The following is a 10,025-nucleotide window of genomic DNA, read 5'->3' on the forward strand; positions in this document are numbered from 1 at the left end:
CCAGTGCACTAATTTTGTGCACCGTGCATTTAGTTTTAAATATTTTACGTGTATTAATTTTCTAACCATCACAACAACTATATTTCCCCCATTTCTGATAAGGAAACTGGGGTACAGAGGGATTAAATTATTACCTGAGGTCACAAAGTTAATAAGTGGCAGAGCCAAGATTGTAATTGGATCTCAGTCTGACTAGTGAATTTTCTTTCTGGTCACACACAAACACATTAGCGGGATTATACAGTTTGTTTCTTGCATTTTCCCTTGACCTTTATAGTGAGCATTTCCTATGCCATTTAACTTTCTTCTAAAACATAATTTCCAATGCTTGCATAATGGTCCATATCATGATTAATCATTCTGTATTATAAGACATTTAGGTAATTTTTAGTTTTATTTTTTGGTACTATAAATTTGGGGGCTGTGAAAATCTTTCCTCTCAAGTATTTGACTGTATATTTATGTTAGATCAATATTTAGACTGGAATTATAGGAATAAATGCTATGAAAATAGGCTCTTGACTTTGAAAGTTAGTACCAGCACAGAGGATGTAAAAGCAGAGACTCCACAGTGAGATGCCCCGATAAGAAACACTGCTCTATTCCTGACGGTCTCTATAACTTCGCCAAGTGGTTCAACTTATCTCTGGCCTCCTTCTTCATCTGTACCTTGAATGATAATACCTGTCTTATAGAATTATATGGATACAATCACTTAATAATATGCAAAGTGCTTAGAATAGTGTATGGCACAGAATAAGTGCTATATAAATATTTACAATTTGGCTACATAAGGGTGTGATTTTGTTAATGGAGAAATTTTGGAAGAGAGAAAAATCAACAAGGAAAAGAGAAATATATTCCAATTAATTATTTTCTTTATTGATTAAGGTATTACATATGAGTCCTTATCCCCCATTGCCCCCCCTCCCCCCACTCATGCCTTAAAATGGGAGGTTCTGCTTAGCTCATGGCGCTAGACCAGTGGTCAGCAAACCGCGGCTTGCGAGCCACATGCGGCCCTTTGGCCCCTTGAGTGTGGCTCTTCCACAAAATACCACGTGTGGGCGCGCACGTACAGTGCGATTGAAACTTCGTGGCCCATGCGCAGAAGTTGGTGTATTTTGTAAGAGCCACCCTCAGGGGGCCAAAGAGCCGCATGTGGCTCGTGAGCCGTGATTTGCTGACCACGGGAGGCTTATCGCATGCATACAAGTCCTTTGGTTGATCTCTCCCTCTTACCCCCACCCTCCCCTATCTTCCCTCTGAGGTTTGACTGTCTGCTCGATGCTTCTCTGTCTCTGGATCTGTGTTTGTTCATCAGTTTATGTTCATTATATTCCACAAATGAGTGAGATCATGTGATATTTATCTTTCTCTGACTGGCTTATTTCACTTAGCATAATACTCTCCAGTTCTTTTAAGGCCACATTCCTTACACTATTTGTCTCAGTCAATCTGAACTACTTGTCAGTCTCATATAAGTTGTGACAAAGTGGTCCAGCACTTTATCATCTTCAGCACTGTAAATGCTCACTCTTCTTACCTGGGATGCTGTTCTCATTCTTTGTGATTAATAGACTTCTCAGAATCTTTCAGGACTTGGCTCAGATATCAGCTCCCCTGACAAGCTTCCCTAACCTTTTTGCTTTCTCCAGTCTGGGTTAGGGGCCACTTTTCTTTCCTTCCTTATCAGTTTCTATTGAGCCTGTCTCCTGTTCCTTCTTAGTCTAACAGATTCCCTGACCCCACCACTAGACCTATAAGCTTTTTCTTTTTGACAGGCCCTGTGAAGTATTACTCTTTGTATCACAGGGCATGACAAATAGTGAGTAAGCATTAGCTATGTGGGATAGATGGCTAAATAAATGATTGGATGACAGAAGGAAGGAATGAAGGAAATATTTGGCCACCTTTCCATTTGTGCTTTAATTTCAACAATTCTGCACCAAATAATAATACCCACAATTTCATGTATTTGATATTTTAAAAAGTAGACTATTAGCACATTTCAATTCTCTCAGTATACCTAACATTCCTGGAGTGTTTCTTTCCTTAATAAGCAATAATTTGTCTTGTATTTGTTCTTCAGGAGCCATCCTATTCTCTTGTAATAATAGAACATTACCAATCACAGCATTCTCAGTTATATTTTATTCAGATGGCCCATAAATGTTTTAAGACCCAATAATGAGAGGACTTTGTCAATGCTTGAAATATGTCCATACCAAGAGCTAAGTCCAATAGAGCTGACCATCATTCCTCCCCATCCTGGTGTTTACAACATTCAGTAATTTGTAAACCATACTCCCATCTCTTTCTGGCCTTCAGCAGGCCAAGCACGTATTTGGCTTCTTTTATAGCCACTCATAAATGAATCCTTTCAGTCTCTTAATCATTTTGGTTGGTCTCTGAGTTTCCTCCAAATCACGAACATCTTTCTAGCATTGAAGTGCTGGTATTAAATGCATTATTCACATGGATTTAGAGGGTGTTTTGAGACATCTATTACATATGGTGTGATGCCACTTGGTGCTAGTCTCTCAGGATTGAAATACCTTTTTGTTGCTTTTACACAGCTCTGATGTCAGCTTCTCTCTCTTTGGCTGCTAATCCTTAGATGTTTTCAGCTCACATCTTCCCCTGTCACATTCTTTTTTATGATTCTTGGGCTTATGTGATCCCTTCCTGAACTACTTTACTGCAATCTTACAAAATAGTTTACAAAGGTAATTAAGCTCTCAAAATGCTAAGATGATTCACTGAGTTCCAGGCATATTTAATTTAGAAAAACATTGCAAGCCTACTATGTGGAAGGCAATGTACTAAGTGCTGTTGAGAGATGGGGCAGAAGAGATCAGGATAATTAAGATGCACATCGATTCTTCCTATGACTTCTCAGACTACGCTCCAGGAAACCCCATTCACACTGTGCTCCAGAAAGTGTCATTCACATAAGTCAGGGAGCACAGTTTGGCCTATTGATCAAATCTGGCCCACCACATGTTTTATAAATAAACTTTTTTTGGAACACAGCCATACTTATTCATTTACATATTGGCTATGGCTGCTTTGAACTAAAATGGCACTATTGAGTATTGTGACAGAGAACATATGGCCTACAAAGCCTAAAATACTTACTATGTGGTCTTGTACAGAAAATGTTTGCCAGCCCTTGACCTAGACTGTAGTGTCGTTTGGTTTGTCCTGGGATTATACATCCCAGTGGCCCTGCTTGATACTTGAGAAAACCATGGTCTATTTAAGGAGAATGTCAAGTGAACATATGACTGATAGATGTAAAATTCATGGTCCCATGTGCCAAAGTATAAGAAAGATCACAAAGCTGATGGAATATGGGGAAGTTGATGTTGATAGGGAAGATCAGAAAAGGCTTCATTCCTGGATGGTGTGGCATTTGACTTAGGGTTTGAGGAAAGCCAGGCTTTTGATGGGTAGAAGAAGATGTAAAGCAAAGCCATGAAGATGGGAGAGAGAAGGTGGGTTCAGGATGAACAGCCCAGTGATCAGGATATGCTGGGTACCTGGGAAGTGCATGGTGAGGTGTGGGCAGATAGGCTGGGCAAGCACAGTGAAGGACAGAGAGTGGGGTTTCAGTTTCAGACTGCTTTTAAAGATAAGCTAATAATGGTTTGAGGTGGGGTATTGATGTATAAGTCCTTTTGTAAGATTTGTGAACTTTGTTTCCAAAAGCAAGATATTGGCAAAAGCAGACATTTTCTTATCTTACAGAAAGTTACCTCCCCTGATCTTGCCACTTTCCTCCCTTTACAGGTCTGGTTTTCTTCCAAGCTTTCTAACAACATCCCTGAGTCCTTTGCTGGATCTTCTTCTATTTGTTATTGTATTCTTTGAACACTTTCCTCTTCGATTTTCACTCTTTTTATATTTTTATTGATTTCAGAGCAGAAGGGAGAGGGAGAGAGATATAAACATCAATGACAAGAGAGAACCACCGATTGGCTGCCTCCTGTACGCCCCCCACTGGGGACTGAGCCCACAACCCACGCAAGTGCCCTTGAACAGAATCGAACCCGGGATCCTTCAGTCTACAGGCTGATGCTCTATCCACTGAGCAAACCAGCTAGGGCTCAATTTTCACTCTTAATCTTCATGTCCTTAATTAATTCATCCACTCCTATAGTTTTCTTTGTGTGTGTGTCCTATAGCAGAGATTAGCCAAGTTCTCATGAATCAAATTTTCTCTTCCTGGAACACCAGCTAACTAGATTTTCCAGTTCAGTTGGGTCCCCAGTGGGATGTGGGCAGGAATAATTTACAGCACTTCAAGGCCTCTAAAATCTCCCACAAGGTCCTTAGGACTTAACCCTTCTGCAGTCACCTTGATGTCACCCATTTAAGATGGCAGTGCCATAAAATGGAAGAAATCAGGATCCCTAAAAGACCCAGGGCCACTAACTCCACAGTGGAGTGTAATGTGAATGAGAAATAAAATTTTATTGTATTAATTAATACAATAGAGATGTCAGGATTTTGTGTTTTCAACACTCCAAAATTCATCACTCAGTCATGACCTCTCAGCAGCATTCCCATGTTAATTCTAAAATGCCTGCAATTAGCATTTGCAAAATCAAACTCATTAAATGCTCCTCCTTCCCATTTATCTCATTTGCATCTTTCTTCCCACTAGCAACCCTAGTTTCATCATTGGGTCTTTCCTTGCTTTCATCTCTAATATTCAATCTATTGCAAAAGCTCACCATTTCTTCCTGCAAAGTACCCTTGGGTTTAACTCTCTTGTCTCCATTCCAAAGATGTTACTACAACTCTGGCCATCAACACTTACACCTGGTTATTATAACAGCTTTCTAACTGATGCCCCTGTATTCAGTTCCTCCCGGTGGCACTTTATAATTTTGCTTCTGCAAGATTAAATTTAAAACACCAATTTTATTTTGCAACACACCTGCTTAAGAACTTCTCTGGCTGCCTATTATAGGCTTTCGCATCCAAGATCTCACACAGTGTGTGGCCACCCTAGTTATTCAATCTTATTCCACTCTCTCCTAACACATACCTTGTACTTTGTTTAAGCAATTCTACTTACCCCTGAGGAAGCCAAGTCTATTCCTACTGAAAATCCCAGTGGTTTTCATATAGGTGTGATTTTTCACTTCAGGGGACATTTGGCAATGTCTGGAGATATTTTTGGTTGTCACAATGGGCAGGGGAGGGGTTGGTACTACTGACATCTGGTAGGTTGAGGTCACGAATGTTGCTAAACATCTGATAATGTACAGGACAGTCCCCACAATGATGTTACCTATCCACAAATGTCAATAATTCTGAGTTTGATAAATTCTGAGATTGATAAAGATATCCTCCCAAATCCAGGTATCAGTGTCTACTCCAGTGGTTCTCAATTGAGGGTGATGTTGCCCTGAGAGGGCATTTCCAATATCTGAAGATATCTTTCATTGTCCTAACTGGGTAGTGGGGTTTTACCACTGGCTTCTAGTGAGTAGAGACCAGGCATACTGCTAAACTTCCAACAATGCGTAAGACAGACCCCATGTCAAAGAATTATCCAAGCCCCAAATGTTAATTGTATAAGGTTGAGAAATCCGTGTACTATTCTCTCAGCATAAAAATTCTTCCTGTCTTTTCCATATCTTTATTTCCAGATAATTCCTCAAAGAGTAGTTCAAATTCCATCTCCAGAGTGATACTTTGTCTGTTCTAGCCCACAGTGGTCTTACCCATCTTTAGAATTTGTAATACACTTACATTTAGGATAACAATTTAGCATTTGCTTCATGCATGTTTTATCCATCCAACTAAAGTATAGGATACTTGAGTATAAAGACCCAGTAATGTCTTTTGTATCTATGCCACTAATGACAAGTCTTTGTGCATATAGTAAAGGCCCCATAATTTCTGTTGATTGACACATTACTCAAGCCATATATAAATCCGAATTCTTTTCTCAGTCACTGCTATATATAAAGGTTTGGATACCAAAAATGAGAGGAAGAAAGCTAAAAGGAAAAAAAAAATGGCTTAGGTATTTTAAACCTCATAGTTGATGATATCCAAAGTACTCTTGATTTATTTTCACTAAAGGTCAAGAAGAATGCTTATTATTCTCATGACTACAATTCATGTAGTTTACAAACATACCTGGTAAAAAAAAATAGAGCCACTCAAGGGGTTTAGGTTTTTGTGGCACTAAGTAAACAGTGGATATTTGAACAGATCAATTTAGCTCTTTGCTCAGTTTTGGCATCATGCTGACATTTCCAGTATTGTTCTTTCAACACTGACTTGGCATTTTAGAAAACTTTGGCAAGTTTTCTAGAGTCACTCTTTTATTAATTATATACTCAGATTAGTATCAAAGGGGAAAACAAAACCATTAATTTATTTACTTTAGTCCCATAATTTGTTTTGTCTATATTTAAAAAAAAAACAACACAAAAAACTACATCATTTCCTGTGTCATGAAGCCAGTTGTTCATGAGTTGGGTCATTTTCTACCTGGTGTTTATCCCCAGCATAGAAGAATGGATCACTGTATAAGGATTTCCTAATTATTCTTTAAGCTCAGATGCCCTGTCCATACCTCATGGGCAATGCACTCCCATGTGTTTATTTGCCAGCTAAAATATGTCCACATTCCCGGCCCCTAGGCTGACTCCAGAGAGCTGTGACATGTTTCCAGCAGCCAATCAGGAGGATTAGTTATGAACATGTATAGAGACACTTTCTACAGTGGAGAAATATTACGAATGACTATAACCAAGTATTATTTTTAATAGAAAATAAACAAAATGGAATTTGTAGGATAATCTCAAAATAATGATAGTTTTCTTTCTTTAAGTGGAATGATCTGCCACACCGACCTGCTTGAGTAAATGTTTAATTATTCACAAACTATACATGTAACCCATTGCTAAAACTAAAATAGAAGCTTTTCTTGCTCTGTACAGTATAATTTCTTTTTATCTAATTTAAGAGAAAAATTGTAATTAACCCTCATTAATGCGGCTATTGAAATGAAAGATACCTGTTGGTCACAGTAACCTGACTTGTGCTTCTGTTATATAGAACAGAAGACTTTGGTAGCTCCAATCAACTTTTTTATTAAGTGCTATGAAGTACATCCCCATCCTCTCCATTCTCATTTTATGGGAGAGAAAAATAAATTTATTAAATACATGTCTAAATTTTATACAACTAGTAATCAGCAAAAGTGGAAATGAGAATTCTGTCTTTGATTTTTGGTTTTGTCTCTTACCTACATTCAATCACTGTAAAGATATCAGAAAAAATATAGACTATCGAATTAATCCTAGTGCCAAAGATTCGTGGTGGTGTACATTTTATCTTTATAGTTTCACTACCAAGTTGCCATTTTTATTGCCTAATTAAAGAACTGACACCTATTTAGTGCCAGGAAGATAAGATTTCATGGGCAGAGGGGGATAGTGGCAGCACTGACTACCTGGCCTATCCAGTGTCACTACCACCACTCCATTTTCTATCTATATCTTGTGGTCTTGTTGGGTTCTGGGTAGAGAGTATTGAGTCAACACACTCTTACAAAGGTGCTGTTTGCAGAAACAGCCAGTAGGTGGCAGTACCTCCAAGCCTGGTATCTTCAGGGGCCAACTAGTTACAAATGGTACTGGTTAGCAAAACTCATCAGGACAGGAACGGAACAACCTTCAGGGACCACTTTGTTGGTGTTGGGTGGCATACCTACCTAATTAGCTGATATTGTTTCCAAAGAGGAATAAGTTTCTCTCCATTATGTTGGTCAGAAAACTTCAAAGTATCTTGCAAAAGCACACCATCCACATGAGTTTGGTGAGTGCAGAAGTAAGAGAAGGGTAGAACTGCCAGCCCCCAAATACCTGAGAATACTATCCGTGGTCAGCAAACTGTGGCTCGCGAGCCACATGCGGCTCTTTGGCTCCTTGAGTGTGGCTCTTCCTAAACCTTAGGAGTACCCTAATTAAGTTAATAACAATGTACCTACCTATATAGTTTAAGTTTAAAAAATTTGGCTCTCAAAAGAAATTTCAATCGTTGTACTGTTGATATTTGGCTCTGTTGACTAATGAGTTTGCCAACCACTGTCTTGATATCCACTGTCAGAGGTACCCCCAAATATCAGTCTTCAGCAAATGTAGGCATCTGTGGGAGGGAGCCAAGGGGGAAAGGGAGTGGCACCGGGAGGAAGGGGAGGAAGCAGGCCTAGAGGGCATCTTCCTGTGTTTGCGCCTAGCACATTCTCAGCTGATGGACAGGAATAATGATTCCTTCAATAGTCTACTTCCTGTGGCTGTACCTTCAACGACAAAACAAGTGCAGCATATTGCTTCTAAAACAAGAGCAGGTAATAGAGATTTGTGTAGTTAGTGCATGCATGTGGAGGGGAGAAATCGGGGGGGGGGGGGGGATTGGGGAATATATGAAGATGGGAAAGAAAGGAAGGAAATGAACAGCTTTGGAACCAGGCCAGCTTGGATTTGATCCTAGATGAATGGCCAGTGAACTGGGAAAAATTACTTAACCTTTTGGAACCTCAGTTTCCTTATATTAAAGTAGGGCCCAAGGATTCCAATGTCATGGTGCTGTTGAAGGATTGAATAAGACACTTTATGTAAATCTTATCACTCATTTGGCAGATTGTAGACACTCAGTCACATTGGTTTGCTAGGAATGAGCTCTTAAAGACATTGCATAATTCAAAACTTGCATAATTCAAGGCAATGTTCCCTAGAGGAAAAAATGTAAAGTAGAATTTGTTGTATTCCATGCTCTGTGCATGCATTAAGACTTTATTAGTATTTTTGTATTGCCCTATTTCAAATTCACATAAGCTAAGTTCACATAAAATGGGACCTGGTTGTAGTGAGCACTCCTGTATGTCAGGGCAACTGAGACATACTGTTACAAAACAAAAGAAAACAACAAACCACCACACTGTCATAAACAGAAACCTTGCGACAACACAACTATGTGTTATCTCCATTATTAATGTAAGAAAACTAAGTTTACCCATTAACTTTGCCAAGATCACACAGATAAAAAGTGGTTGAGCTGCTATTCACATCTACTCTGGTTTGATGCCACACTCTGCTTTTCTGGCTCACTGACCCCTGTAGGAACTTCCTTCTCTGGGGACTGAGTCAGGAGGATTACTCACACCAGATGACAACATCTGATGTGAAAGAGAGGTGAGAAAGTGCATGCAATGGGGTGGGTGAGGAAAGAAACAGCAGTATAGTCACCTGCAGCCAGAGAGATACTATGAAAAGAAATGTTTAAATATGAAAGATAACCAGGCTGTTCTTCATTTAATTTCCCAGTCTGCAGTGAGTGCTGTTTCCACTTCTTTATTTATACCCCAACTACCCCACCCCAGATTCAATTTTCATACTTGTGAGCAACAATGGAGAGTCAGGAAGTTTAATAATAACAGTCTAGTCTTGTTCTTTGAACTAAGGCTGAGTGAAAGGCTTTGGAATGAATGATGGATAGGGTTTACAGAGGTGACAAAGGTTTTCTCTTTTTTTCCATCTTGAGTTACCCAGAGAGGGGATTTAATGGGCGGGGGAGTATGGAAAAGCTGAGGAGACCCCACCTCCTAGACCGGGCTTACTGGCTTATGATTTCTAAGAGGTATGCTCCTTAGATTAGTATGAGGAGGCCAAATCAGGAAGGCAGCATGGGCCAAACTTCTCACCCCTAACCATTTCTGAAACTCAGAACTTAGCAGAGTCCTTTGCCCATTTTTTGATTGGATTGTTTATCTTCCTTTTGTTAAGTTGTGTGAGTTCCCTATAAATTTTGGAGATTAAGCCCTTATCAGATATGACGTTGGCAAATATGTTTTCCCACACAGTGGGTTTTCTCGTTGTTTTGTTGATGGTTTCTTTTGCTGTGCAGAAGCTTTTTATTTTGATGTAATCCCATTTGTTTATTTTCTCTTTATTTTCCATTGCCCTAGGAGCTATATCGGTGTAGATAGTGCT

General features: G+C 39.4%; 1 protein-coding gene across 3 annotated transcripts in view; it reads right to left on the bottom strand.

Annotated features, from left to right (window-relative positions):
- GLRA2 (glycine receptor alpha 2) overlaps positions 1-10,025 on the bottom strand; it is a 179,559-nt gene that overhangs the window by 38,754 nt on the left and 130,780 nt on the right. The window lies entirely within an intron of this gene.

This window comes from Myotis davidii, unplaced genomic scaffold (assembly GCF_000327345.1).
Source record: "Myotis davidii unplaced genomic scaffold, ASM32734v1 scaffold216, whole genome shotgun sequence".
Classification (NCBI taxonomy): domain Eukaryota; kingdom Metazoa; phylum Chordata; class Mammalia; order Chiroptera; family Vespertilionidae; genus Myotis; species Myotis davidii.